The following is a 14,586-nucleotide window of genomic DNA, read 5'->3' as shown; positions in this document are numbered from 1 at the left end:
GTTCTCCATAGTGGTTGTACCAATTTACATTCCCACCAACAGTGTAGGAGCGTTCCCTTTTCTCTACATCCTCTCTAGCATTTATTCTTTATAGACTTTTTGATGATTGCCATCTGACTGGTGTGAGGTGATACCTTATTGTAGCTTGATTTGCATGTCTCTGATAATTAGTATGATGTTGCTGCTTTTGGAACCCAGCCTCCACGTGGAGAAGCCTGGGCTAGCATGCTGGATGATGCTCATGCCCTGTTGTTCCAGCTCATCATCAAATTTGTGATTGGGCTTCTGATTCCCCAGCCCCAGTCCAGTTTCAGCCCAGGTCAGAAAAATCACTCTGCCCAGCAACAGAATCTTAAGAACTTTTTTAAAGCATTATTTTTTTAAAGCCAGTAGGTTTTCTGGGTTTGTTACACTACCATAGATAACTGATGCCTAACAGGTACTGGAGGAGGGATGTAGCTATAACAAAAACCTAAAACAAGGTCAGGCATAGGTAGTGGAACGGACTAGTGAGAAGCTGGAAATGTGGGGAGGAGGCTGTTAGCAAAAACTGGGGAAATGATGAGCCCGTCATTAGTGGAGACTGAAAAACCATTGAAAGAACTAGCATAGCAGGCTGGAAAAAGGATGAACCCACATTACATCACAGCAAAACCATTGACAAAGTGTTGCCTGTAGTTACCTGAAAGATAGAAAATTACTAATCAATAGATCTGACTAAAGAGATCTCCACATAGATATTGAAAGTGTAAGCTGGGTGCTTTCAGCTGCAGTAAGTATTAGTCACTAGCTGTGTCCAACTCTTTGTGACCCCACAGACTAGCCCACCAGGCTCTTCTGTCCATGGAATTCTCCAAGAAAGAATTTGAAACAAATTTAGAGAAACCAGGGCTTGCTGGATGAGAAAATAAAAGTTTCACATTTTTAGTCTCTCTAGAGGGCTAAAGAGTTTCAAAGTAAGAAATGGCTCAAAGCAAAGAACAAATTGAGAATATGGCTGTAAGAGTCTTTCTTAAGACTTCCAAAACACTTAATTTAAGGTGAGTCTAAGTGTGAAATAATAGAAAATATGTATGTTGGCCAGAATTCAGTGACGTGGCCACACAAACATGGTATGGGAAGGTGGATTAGCTGGATGCCCAGGAGCTGGGGAAATGGTGGGTGTGGGGGTGAGAGGCAATTGAAGGAAGTTTTGAACAACAGAGGGCTTCCTTGGCAGCTCAAAGGGTAAAGAATCTGCCTGTAATGCAGGAGACCTGGGTTTGATCCCTGGGTTGGCAAGATCCTCCAGAAAAGGGAATGGCAACCCACTCCAATATTCTTGCCTGAAGAATCCCATGGACAGAGGAGCCTGGTGACCTACAGGCTATGGGGTCACAAAGAGTCAGACATGGCTGAGCGACTCACACACACACACACTGAATGACAATGGAGGTGAGAGAGTATCAGAGTTATCATGATTATTATTATATTTTTGGTATTGGAGATTTAAAAATTAATGTATTACTTAGAGCCCAAATATATAGAAGCAGAGCATTCTCTTTGAAGCACAGGCTTTGAAATAAGGCAAAATTGGATTCATATAGAGCATCTGCCACTAAGCATCCAACCCAGGCTTAGAAGACCCTGAATCCAATGGTTAAGAGTAGGCACTTTGCAGCACCCCCAGCCCCGGGGTCAATGCCAGTTCTGCTGTGGGATCTTGCTTTATTTTTCTGAGCCTCAGTGGCCCTGTCTATAAAATGAAGATCATATAACCTATTTCATACAATGGTTGGGAGAATTAAATGGGTCTTATTATGTAAATTGTTTACTACCTGCCTATTGCACTGTATGGTAATCAGTAAGTGATAGTGTGTTTATTACTGTTCTTCCAAGAAGGCCTCCTGTAAGATGTCAGTTCCCTAGGGGATGGCTCCACAGGGATGAAAGCTAAATGCTTAGGTCAGGATGTACACAAATACTTGCAAGTCCACCAAAAGCATGTCCTATGCCAGTAAAAGAAATAAAAGGCATTCCTGACATTTCAACAACAGAAGACCACTCATGCAGGTGCCAGCAGCAGCCTGTGACTAAAATTATGCTGGAAACCTCAGCTAGATTCTCAAATGGCCTAAAGAGTAAGGTCCAGTGCTTCTCATTAAAAACACAGCCAGACAGCATTTTATAGCCTTCCCCTTTTTATTGTGAAATTCCCAGTTTCTCTGTACTCTTCCTGCTTTCACTTGAAATATATTTTCCCTGAATAGAATGAAACCCTACGTATTGTGGGTCTTTGAAAGTGCAGCGTCTTATTTGCCATATCATGATACAAAGCAAAAACTAGGAAGGAGATGGAAATAATTACCAAGAAGCAGAGTGTTTGAAAACATAGATATATTAATCTCTTTGGACTGGTTAATATTAGGACCAGAAGGATCCTTGGCAATCTTTAGTTAGATGCTAAAATTTCAAGCCAGATTATTTAAATCTGAATCCTGATTCCACCAAGTAATAGCAATGTGGCCTTGGGCTAGCCTCATTTTCCTCAGCCATAAAATGGGCATAACAGTAATACTTATTGCTCACAGTTGTCCAGAGGGTTGAATGAGATCACATGTGGGAAAAACTACAATGAGAAAGGATGACAACCAGAGTGGCTTTCCCATCCTGCCCTTATCATGCCCCTGCCTAGGAAAGGGACTGTCCTTCATTGTAGAATCATTACTTACAGCTGGTAAGACCAAGGAGGACATGTGACCATAGCTGAGCCAATCAGATTTCTGCCCCAAGATTTTGGAATTGGGCACAAACTGGGCTGTAGGAGCTGCACCTACGTAATCTCTTATCTGGGGAGCCAAGGTTTGCATTTTGGTGCGGCTGCATATTGGGGGGGCTTTATATGCTGAAGAGCAAGCAGAGAATTTGTCTGCAAAGAGAAGAGACAAGAGCAGATGTGTCACAAGAAAAAGAGACAAAAAAGAAGGTGAAAGAGAGAGAGACTGAGATCATTCCTTTTGAGTATCTCCAGATATGAAGCCTGAATGCATTCCCCCTTTGGGGTAAAAGTGAAGTCCTCTTGGGCAAAATACAATATTCTTGTTTACACCCACCACCACCTTCCCATCTTCCCTCTAAATTGATTTTGAATGAGTTTCTCTTACTTAAAATCAACAAGCCCAGATAAAACAAGGTCACTATGCATAATGCCCTGGGCGCCTGAGAACAGAGCATTCTCCCAGGACTGAGTGGTACTGAGAGGAGCTTTACAGTCTAAGGACTTTAATTGACACAATGGGAGACCAAGACCAAGATCATGGTGATGTCCCCAAGTTCACATAGGTGTAAAGCCAGGATTTTAAATTAATCTGAACTTGTCATTTGAGAGGAAGATCTGACTCCAGGCTGTTATTCAACCAAGAGAATAAATGTAATCAAGAGTCCCTTCTCCCTCCTCTGCTTCAGTTCAGTTCAGTCGCTCAGTCCTGTCCGACTCTTTGCGACCTCATGAACCTCCTCTGCTTGTCAAATCTCAATTTAAACTCAGCCAATGCCTTCCCTCATCTCTGCACCTCCAGTACTTCCTTTCTTCTACTTTTTTTTTTTTTAATATTTATTTATTTGGCTGTTCTGGGTCTTAGTTTGGCATGCAGGATCTTCATTCTTTGTTGCAGCATGAGGGATCTTTTTGTTGCAGCATAAGAACTCAGATTGCAGCATAAGAACTCAGATTGCAGTATGTGGGATCTAACTCCCCAACTAGGGATCAAACCTGGGCCCCCTTCATTGGAAACATGGAGTCTTAGCCACTGGACCACCAGGGAATCTTCTGTTCTTATTTGGCCACTTAGCACATACTTTTTTCTCCTTTCTCTTTGATGGTTTATCTATCTCCCTATTTGTCCTGTCATGGAATAACCACGTCTTGACTCGTATTCAGCTGAGAGGCAGAGTTCTAGAGTGGAAAGGGCAGAGGACTTTTTAACCTTATTCCGGGTCAAATCTTGACTCTGCCTTTCACTGACAATATGCCCTTGGGACTGATACTCGTTAATGATGACAAAAATTATGTACTGAGCATTCACAATGTACCCAATACCATGTTGTGTGCATTATATGTGATCTATTTAATATTCACAATAGCTCCAGGAAATAAGGGTGGTTATTCTATGCTTGTAAAGAATCCGCCTGCAATTCAGGAGACCCCTGTTCAATTCCTGTGTCAGGAAGATACTCTGGAGAAGGGATAGGCTACCCACTCCAATATTTTTGGGTTTCCCTGGTGGCTCAGTCAATAAAGAATCCACCTGCAATGCAGGAGACCTGGGTTCAATCCATGGGTTGGGAAGATCCCCTGGAGGAAGGCAAGGCAGCCCACTCCAGTATTCTTGCCTGGAGAATCCCCATGGACAAAGGAGCCTGGCGGGCTACAGTCCATGGGGTTGCAAAGAGACATGACTGAGCAACTAAACATGGCATATCACAGCACATTCTATGCTGACAGAAGAAGAAACTGAGCTTGACAGAAGTAATCAAGAGAACTGAAGTACACAGTTAACAAGCAGCAGAGCTGTGATTAACAGCACCAAGCTCTGCAACTTTCATTTAGGGTCAGGGGTTGTAGCCTAACTATGAAAGAGAGTTTGTGAACTTGATTTAAATGTAAGTTTATATACCAAACACATTTCTTTAAAATAGATGTTTTATCTGTTAATAGAAATAGGAAACAGAAAATCTACAAATGCTGAGTCATTTTTATAGAAGACTGAGAAAAGATAAAATACCCATATCCAAAACTAAGGACACACACAGTGGTGGCTTTGGGGTGCTGATGACCCAGATATAGCTCCATCAGAAGCGTGGCCAGGAATCCCTGCTCTCCTTGGGTGTGTACTGTGGCTTCAGCTGTGTCCGACTTTGCGACTCCATGGACTGTAGCCTGCCAGGCTCCTCTGGCCGTGGGATTCCCCAGGCAAGAATACTGGAGTTGGTTGCCGTGCCCTCCTCCAGGGGATCTTCCCGACCCAGGGATCCTCGAACCTGCATCTCATGTCTTCCACATTGGCAGGCAGATTCTTCACCACTAGCGCCACCTGGGAAGCCCTGCTCTCCTTGGGGCAGCACAATGTTCCAAGCCCACCTGACAAGTGCCAGATGCAGCTCCTGTCTCCAAAGGAAAAGGCAGGAACAGCGAATGGCTGAGCCTGTTTCCTGTGGAATAAAGGGAAACATCATAAAATCAGTTGAAATAGTTAATCTGTGATTAATAGCTGAGAATATTTTTTTTAATTCCCCAAATAATTAGAGTAACTTAAAGGCCCCTGGAGAAGGAAATGGCAACCCACTCCAGTACTCTTGCCTGGGGAATCCCATGGAAGGAGGAGCCTGGTAGGCTACAGTCTATGGGGTCACAAAGAGTCGGACACAACTGAGCGACTTCACTTCACTTCAAAGGGCCCAAAAAAGCCTGCAGTTTCTGCCCTTCATCTATTAGTTATAAGTGGAGCCATAGAACCCTCTGCAGCTGGAGGTGGGGCAGAAGAAAAGTTTTACTGTTTACATTTTCTCTTTTTAATATTTGGCACAAAAAGTACTTAAATCCATAGTTGTCATTCAGATGTCAGCATTCAGAGCCTTTATAGATGCTTAGTGCTTGCTTATATTTCCTCTCCTCTGGTTTAAACCATCACCAAAGAGAGACCATTGACAAGATGCAGGGTGTGCCAGCTCCGGTTGGGTGCTCCCCCTGGAGCCAGCCAGCCCCCTCCCGCTCTGGTCTTTGATTCTAGTTCCTGCCTCTGGGGCATCCCTATTGCCTTCTGGACCCTATCTCAAACTCACATCTCCCACTCTTCTCTCTTCTCTTTATCCCATGTCTCTTTGTAACCAGGTGTGTCCTGTGAAGTCAGTGTCCTGAGTTGTTCGGTAAAATGGCAATATTATGACAAGGCCTACGTAAACCACATTATTTTCATGGCTGGGTGGGGTTCAGCAATAAGATTGAGAACTGGACTGTCTGGAATTCCTGGGGTGAACCATGGGGCAAGTGAAGCTGGTTGAGGATAGTTGGCCATCATCTATAAGGATGGGAAGGACATTGATTACAACCTTGCCGTGCAAAAGTGCTGTACATTTGGGAACACCGTTGTTGAAGGTAACTGTCTCTAGAAGAACAATTTTTAAAGAAGTGATTGCATGAACCATAACCAGAGGGGACTGTATTGTTATGAGCACTGGGTTGGTGCTGCCAGGGCTTGTAGAAATTAGAGGTTGATATTCAAAGTATCTGACAACTGGTAATGGCGTGAGGATCTGCTGCTGCTGCTGCTGCTGCTAAGTCGCTTCAGTCGTGTCCGACCTGAAGAAGTGCCCATCAAAATGCAGACTGTACCGACTGAGAGCATTCCTGAGAAGAGAGTCTAAAATGGGATGACTTAATCACCTGCTGGATGGCTCCCCTGCCACGATGACAGCAATGAACCAACTACCTGGTGAAGAAGTGATCCAAAAGGCTTTAAATCGGTGACCTCCATTTTCCTCAACAGATGGTTTGGTGTTTTCTATTTGGCAACTGTGGTCTATAATGTGCAGTTAAGAGATAATACAGTTTAGGCCAATCACCAGTTTTTATGTCACTCTGAAATAAACAGTAGGGGTAGTTAGGGAAATGGCAATTTTAAATTGCCCAGGTGATAAATATGCAACTTCACACGCACACACACACACACAATAGTGAATACAAATAGTTTCCACTTCTTAAGTATTCCCAGCCTTTTTCTGAGTATTTTATATGTTTAGCTTCATTTAATCTTCACAAGCAGCCTATGAGAGAGAATCTATGATTCCCATCCTACAGATGAGAAATTAAGAAGTAGAAAAGTTAAATAGCTTCCTCAAGGTCACAGACCAGATAGTCACACCTGCTGCTGCTGCTAAGTCGCTTCAGTCATGTCCTACTCTGTGCGACCCCATAGACGGCAGCCCACCAGGCTCCCCTGTCCCTGGGATTCTCCAGGCAAGAACACTGCAGTGGATTGCCATTTCCTTCTCACACCTAGGTTTTTAGAATTCTGAAACCTATAATCAGAATGACTCTGCCATCTTCCCAACCCAGGGATCAAACCCAGGTCTCCTGCATTCCAGGCAGATGCTTTAACCTCTGAGCCACCAGGGAAGCCCTATGGATAACAATGACTGCTAAGAGTTAATGTTATTGAAGGTAAGACTAGTAATTCTTTTTCAAACTTTATCTATCTCATCACTTGAGTTTTTAGCCCTTCAAAGAATATTGCATGATAGTAAGCAAATGCAAGTTCCCCTGAAGATCAGCCATGATCATGAAAGTGCAAATTCCTACACTTTCTTACAGATGCCTTGACAGTGAGCACTAGCCTTCCCTATCCTTGCCCCAGCCCTTCCAATAGCTGTGTAGGCCTCTATCTCCCTAGATTAAATTCTTTTCCAACCTGAAATACCTAGAGTAGTTTCTGTTTACCTGACAGACCCTGAGAATATACTTCCCACCAGCCATCACCTACCTGTTCATAACCATTAATAGGTAATGAATTGTTACTAGTAAAGCAACGATAAATATATATTGATTACCTACTATGTTCATCATTGTTTTTTGATGTTGGTACAGCATTAATAAGAAATAGTTACTTCCCTTGAAGAATTTATGCTCTTATATTTGTAAATATTCATTGAATAAATGAATACAAACAATAAGAAAAATAAACACAAACAATAGTATAGATATAGAATGGGTTTGAACTAGAGGGTAAGGTACACTTAGGTCTGCAGTCCACTTACTATTTAATTGTTAACTGTCAGTGCAGAGCCTCTTAGGACCTTTTCCTCATTTTAGTTTCACCCCATAGAAGCAATATGGGTTTGGGATTTGAATAGAGCAGCCAACCCTTTTTTTTTAATTTAAATAATTTTCATTTTATATTGGAGTATTGTTGATTAACAATGTTGTTAGTTTCAGCATACAGCAAAGTGATTCAATATTACTTATGAATGTATCTATTTTTTTCAAATCATTTTCCCATTTAGGTTATTATAGAACATTAAGCTGTGTTCCCTGTACTATACAGTAAGCCTTTATTGGTTATCTATTTTAAATATAGCAGTGTGAACATGTCAATCCCAAACTCCAAATCTATCCCTTCCTGCCCACTCTTTCCTGCTGGTAACTGTAAGTTCATTCTCTTAAGTTTCTGAGCCTGTTTCTGTTTTGTTGTTGCTCAGTCACCCAGTCATGTCTGACTTTTCACAACCCATCGGACTGCAGCACTCCAGGCCTCCCTGTCCCTCACTCTCTCCTGGAGTTTGCCCAAGTTCATGTCCATTGAATTGATGATGCCTAACTATCTCATCCTCTGTTGCCCTCTTCTCCTTCTGCCTTCAGTTTTTCCCAGCATCGGTGTCGTTTCCAATGAGTCGGCTGTTTGCATCAGGTGACCAAAGTATTGGAGCTTCAGTTTGAGCATCAGTCCTTCCAATGGAAAATATTACCCTAGTTCAATAGCCATCAAGAATTGGTTGCTCTTGGAAACTCTCTTAAACTATTGGTGGGAACATAAATTGGTGCAGCCAGTAGGGGAGAACAGTATGGAGTCCTTAAAAAACTAAAAATAGAGCTACCATATAATCATGCACTCCTGGGTATATATTTGGAGAATATATGGTTTAAAGGGACACAAGAATCCCAATATTCATTGTAGTGCTGTTTACAATAGCCAAGGCACAGAAGCAACCTAAAAGTTCATCAATCAGTTCAGTTTAGTCTTTCAGTCTTGTCTGACTCTTTGCGACCCCACGGACTGCAGCACACCAGGCCTCCCATCCATCACCAACTCCCGGAGTCTACTCAATGCATGTCCATTGAGTCGGTGATGCCATCCAACCATCTCATCCTCTGTCATCCCCTTCTCCTCCTGCCTTCAATCTTTCCCAGCATCAGGGTCTTTTCAAATGGGTCAGTTCTTCACATCAGGTGGCCAAAGTATTGGAGTTGCAGCTTCAGCATATAAAAAGGATATTCTTTTTTAAAAATACTCATTTATTTGCTGCATCAGGTCTTAGTTGTAACTCATGCGATCTTTTTGGTGCCAAGCGGAGGCTTCTCTCTAGCTGTGGTGCTCAAAGCCCCAGAGCATGCAGGCTCAGTATCTGCAGAATGTGATCTTAGTTGCCACACAGCATGTGCGATCTTAGTTCCCCAACCAGGGATTGAACTCATGTCGCCTGCATTAGAAGGTGGATTTGTAACCACTGGGCCACCAGGGAAGTCCCTAAGCACTAAGTTTTGAGGTTATTTGTTAAGGTACACAGTAGTCAATAACTAATACAGGGCCCAGAAATTCACCCACAAAATGCATTAAACCCCTTGCCTTCTCCTCTCCTCTAGCGGTCCAGACTCCTGGGGGTCTCTTACCCTCTACTTTAACAGAAACTTCTCACTGTCTTTCTCTGTTCAATCAAGTTATACCTACCTCCCACTTCTCCTCATCACAGCCACCCCCGTATAACATGGTCCTGACATGTCCTGTCTCCTACAGAGAACAGTCCCTCAGGAGTAATCTTCCTCCTATTCTCATTGCTTTTCTCCTAAAAAAATCTGTCTCTGCCATGTTTATCTTTTCTATCCTGATATGAGGAGAAGAGGGAATGGAGAAGGATGGTGAGCAGGCTAAAGAGAAGGGATGGCTGTCAATAAGTTTATCCCATCACATAATGCATTGGGCTATGCCCAGTTCGGTTCAGTTCAGTCGCTCAGTCATGTCCAACTCTTTGTGACCCCATGAACCACAGCACACCAGGCCTCCCTGTCCATCACCAACTCCCAGAGTCCACCCAAACCCATGTCCATTGTGTTGGTGATGCCATCCAACCATCTCATCCTCTGTCATCCCCTTCTCCTCCTGCCCTCAATCTTTCCCAGCATCAGGGTCTTCTCAAATGAGTCAACTCTTCATATGAGGTGGCCAAAGTATTGGAGTAACAGCTTCAACATCAGTCCTTCCAATGAACACCCAAGACTGATCTCCTTTAGGATGGACTGGTTGGATCTCCTTGTAGTCCAAGGGACTCTCAAGAGTCTTCTCCAACACCACAGTTCAAAAGCATCAATTCTTCAGTGCTCAGCTTTCTTTATAGTCCAACTCTCACATCCATACATGACTACTGGAAAAACCATAGTCTTGACTACATGGACCTTTGCTGACAAAGTAATGTCTCTGCTTTTTAATGCTGTCTAGATTGGTCATAACTTTCCTTCCAGGGAGTAAATGTCTTTTAATTTCATGGCTGCAATCACCATCTGCAGTGATTTTGGAGCCCCAAAAAATAAAGCCCGGTTCAGTGGATGACATTGACAAAAGACCACCCAGGCTATCTTAGTTCCCTCTTTTCTCTTCAAGCCACACAGATCCACTTTGTGTTCACCTCAGTCCTTCATCTGTTTGCATTAGCATTTTCTGTTTCCTCTGATAGGAATGCCCTGTCTCTTCTTTACTCTTTGGTGACCTCTATGAAATCAGCTCAAATTGCAACTGGTCTAGAGACTCTGCTGTGCCCTTCCCAGGCCAACCACACTGCCCACTTTCTTCCTCTCTGTGCCCATCTCTCTCTTATTAACATTTATCTGTTGCTATAATTATTGATCTCATTTGTCATTCCCTGCCCTGAAGGGCCTCAAGGACAGGGAATATGTTCTCATGTTTGTAGCCTTTGACACAAAATTTGCTGTAGGAGAGAGAAGGAAAGAAGGTGAGAAAGAAAGAGAAGGAAAAGAAGGGTAGGAGATAGCAGACATTGACTGGTTGCTTCAGAGCATCCATTTCCCACTTCTCTGATGTCCTTTGAGGGAATTGCCTTCCCCTTGCTCAACCCCAGTGTCAGGATGTGATTGACCCCACCCCAAAGAGTAGGCCTCATTGACCCAAAGAAATCACAATATTCCAATTTCCTGGCTACAAATGGGTTCAGAGATGAGTATATAGCTGAGTCACAGACATTTTCTGAGTCTTTAGAGAGAGACGAACCTCCTTCTATAAGAGGTACTTTTCTCTTCCTGATTGATATGAATACAGAACAAGGAATGAATGAATAAGGAAGTGTGTAGCCCTGGGCGCTGCTGGCACCCGCATGTACTTCAAAGAGAAAATCTATCTGAAAGTGAAACAAACATTTAGGAGACAGAGGCCAGAAATGGAGAGAGGGGGAAAAAAAAACTGCACACTGATCACGTTGTCTGCACCCTGAATCAAGCCACACCTAAAAGTGTAACCCCTGGTTTTCAGATAAGAAAACACTTTCTTTGTTGTTGAAGCCAATTTTAATTATAATCCTGGCAACATAAAGAATCCTACATGCTACAAGAAGAAAAGAAAGGAAGTTAAATTTTCTCATCGAAAATGTTTAAGATAAATACAATTTGATATTCAAAGGAATATGCTTCATTTGCCTGGAAAATTCATTTATCTTGAGTTTTTCATTCCCCAGTGATGTCAGCTGAGAAAGATATCACTATACCTCTCTGCCTAACTACACTACAAGCTTATAAAAGGCAGAAACTATTTCTTCATTCATTTGACAAATATGGAGCATCTTCCAAAAGTCAGGTGCTGCGCTAACACAAGAAGAAGATAAGGTCCTAGTCAGGTGGAGACAGCCACATCTGTTTATCCTCTGTGGTGTGTAGTTCAGAGCCCTGCACATCAATGGTGGGCAATAAAAATCAATGAACTATTTCATGACTTCTTATGTGCAGCTGCAGAGCAGCTGAGAATCAGTTACAAGGAATTAGAAGAGAATAGGAAATGGGAGACTGGAAAGAATGCTAATTTGGTCCAGGTTGAAGAAATTGTAAAGGGAGTCATAAAAGAAAATGTTATTTGAGAGACCAGGTCAGTTAGAAAAGACTCGAATTCAGGAGCTGGCTCAAAGTAAAGCTGATCAGTTACGGACTTGCTAGGAGACCAGAAGGACCCTAGAAAGTCCAATGTGTTCTGTAGGCTCAGAGTGAAGGAGTATGAGCAAACAGGTCAGGGAGGAAGAGAAGAGTTATTAACCCCTGACCATCTTGATGAACCAAATCAGGTAAAGTCCAAAAAGTCTCCCTCTGTGCTCTCTCCTCCCACCTCTCCTTGAAGGCCCCTTCCCTGGGCACCCTATAGAGCCCTGCCTAAAGCCTTCTGTAGCCCAGCCCTGCCTACAGAATAAACTCCTTAATGCTTGCCCACATCAGTCTCTCCCAGTTTCTAGACTCATCTCTTAATTTTATTCCAAGCAGAACTTGGACAATCCTATTACTATACTTTGTTAACATTTTAATCTCTCCTACTATATTCTATACATTATACTCATCTTTGTGGCCCCAGCACCTAACTCCTATATTGATATCTAAGCTCTTGCTAAGTGACTGGTGAGGCATCGTGATCAGAGGGCCAAAGGTTAGGCAAGCAGGCCCAGCTTTGATGCCTGGTTCCTGCACTTACTTTGGAATCTGCATCAAGATATCTGATTTCCCAGCACTTGAATTTCTCATCTCTACATAGGGATCTTAGTGGTAGGCACCTCTGATTGTTATGAGAGTTACGTGAAATAACACATGGAAACCAAAGAGACCAGTGCCTGGCACAAAAGGCTTAATTTAAAGCTAGGTATTATCACTCTCTGAACTTGGGAAGTTCAAGGTTAAGCTCTGACAACTTTTAAAATCCCAACCCAACTTTAAGAGTCAGATCCGATAAAATCAATCATCCGAGCAGCTAACGCTGTACATTTGTATGTAGGGCACCCTGTGCTTCACAAGGCATGCTTTGCCCTTTCCCAGTGTCCCCAGCCCAGCCCCAGCACATGAGGAGCAGACTTTTAATAAATGTCCTCAGAACAGGATGTAGGAAGCTGCGGCCTTTTCTCAGCATGAGTGGACCCCAGGTGTTACTGTCCTAGGGTGAGTGCAATAAATTATTGCAAACTAGGTGGCTTAAAGCAACAGAAATTATTCTCTCACAGTTCTGGAGGCCAGAAGTCTGAAATCAAGGTGCCCACATGACCAGCATTTCTCCAGAGGCTCTAGAGGAGAATCATCCTCACCTCTCCCACCTTCTGGGGCTTCCAGGTGTTTCTCGGCTTACAGCAGCAATGCTCCAGTCTCTGCCTCCATCTTCACGTGACCACCACCTCCAAGTGTCTGCGTATTCCTCTGGTCTGTCTCCTATAAAACACTTGTCATTGGATTTAGGGTCCACTTGGGTAATCTTGGGTGATGTCTTTTCTTGTTTTTTTTCTGCTTTTTATTTTTTTTTTTAAGCCATTTTATTTATTTATTTTTAATTTAATTTTTTTTTAAACTTTACAATATTGTATTGGTTTTGCCAAATATCGAAATGAATCCGCCACAGGTATACATGTGTTCCCCATCCAGAACCCTCCTCCCTCCTCCCTCCCCATACCATCCCTCTGGGTCGTCCCAGTGCACCAGCCCCAAGCATTCAGTATCGTGCATCGAACCTGGACTGGCAACTCGTTTCATACATGATAGTATACATGTTTCAATGCCATTCTCCCAAATCTTCCCACCCTCTCCCTCTCCCACAGAGTCCATAAGACTGTTCTATACATCAGTGTCTCTTCTGCTGTCTCGTATACAGGGTTATTGTTACCATCTTTCTAAATTCCATATATATACGTTAGTATACTGTATTGGTGTTTTTCTTTCTGGCTTACCTCACTCTGTATAATAGGCTCCAGTTTCATCCATCTCATTAGAACTGATTCAAATGAATTCTTTTTAATGGCTGAGTAATACTCCATTGTGTATATGTACAACCGCTTTCTTATCCATTCGTCTGCTGATGGACATCTAGGTTGCTTCCATGTCCTGGCTATTATAAACATTGCTGCGATGAACATTGGGGTACACGTGTCTCTTTCCTTTCTGGTTTCCTCAGTGAGTATGCCCAGCAGTGGGATTGCTGGATCATAAGGCAGTTCTATTTCCAGTTTTTTAAGGAATCTCCACACTGTTCTCCATAGTGGCTGTACTAGTTTACATTCCCACCAACAGTGTAAGAGGGTTCCCTTTTCTCCACATAGGGTGATGTCTTTTCAAAATAAGTCTTAATTATGGTTATAAGGATCCCTTTCCAAATAAGGACATATTCACAGGCGCCAGGTAGACATATATGTTGGGTGGGCGTATTTGTTGGATGGGTTACCATTTCACCCACCACGCCAGGTATGACCTCAGGGCAGGTCACCTTTGCTCTGACAGGAGCCACTGGGGCTTCTTGGCCTAGCAGAAGTAAGGGGAGAAGGCACTTCTTGCCACAGGGAAGTGCACAGCAAGGCCATCCCTCCCTGCCTGATTTTGGCTCCTGGGTTGAGGGGAAGGAAGCTGCTATGAACCCAAACCTATATCCCTGAGTATCACAGAGTGTGGAGGATGGAAGTGAGAGCCTGATGGAGGTTAGCACAGTAGGAGGGTGCAGTGAGTGTTCTCACCAGGAAAGCTCAAGCTGGCACCAGGTGGACTTGAGGTTGGAGAACTTTGGACCCAGCCTCCCAGCAAGAGGTCCTGATTTAAGAAGTGTT

The 14,586-nt window shown here is 43.2% G+C and overlaps 1 protein-coding gene across 15 annotated transcripts in view; it reads left to right on the top strand.

Annotated features, from left to right (window-relative positions):
• LOC129655324 (craniofacial development protein 2-like) overlaps window positions 1-14,586 on the top strand; it is a 111,509-nt gene that overhangs the window by 35,629 nt on the left and 61,294 nt on the right. For 12 of the 15 annotated variants that reach the window (XR_008715886.1, XR_008715883.1, XR_008715884.1 and 9 more), the window contains exon 2: window positions 7,094-7,198. The exons of 2 other annotated variants lie outside the window; for them this stretch is intronic. The gene's annotated coding sequence lies outside the window, so the exon portion shown is untranslated. Of the gene's footprint in view, window positions 1-7,093; window positions 7,199-13,005; window positions 13,196-14,586 lie in introns of those variants that run through there. One more of the 15 variants, XR_008715894.1, reaches the window with a different exon arrangement.

The sequence above is a fragment of the Bubalus kerabau genome, chromosome 6, assembly GCF_029407905.1.
Source record: "Bubalus kerabau isolate K-KA32 ecotype Philippines breed swamp buffalo chromosome 6, PCC_UOA_SB_1v2, whole genome shotgun sequence".
NCBI classification, from domain to species: domain Eukaryota; kingdom Metazoa; phylum Chordata; class Mammalia; order Artiodactyla; family Bovidae; genus Bubalus; species Bubalus kerabau.
The sequence above is the reverse complement of the archived record's forward strand: the minus strand, read 5'-3'. Positions and strand labels throughout refer to the sequence as shown.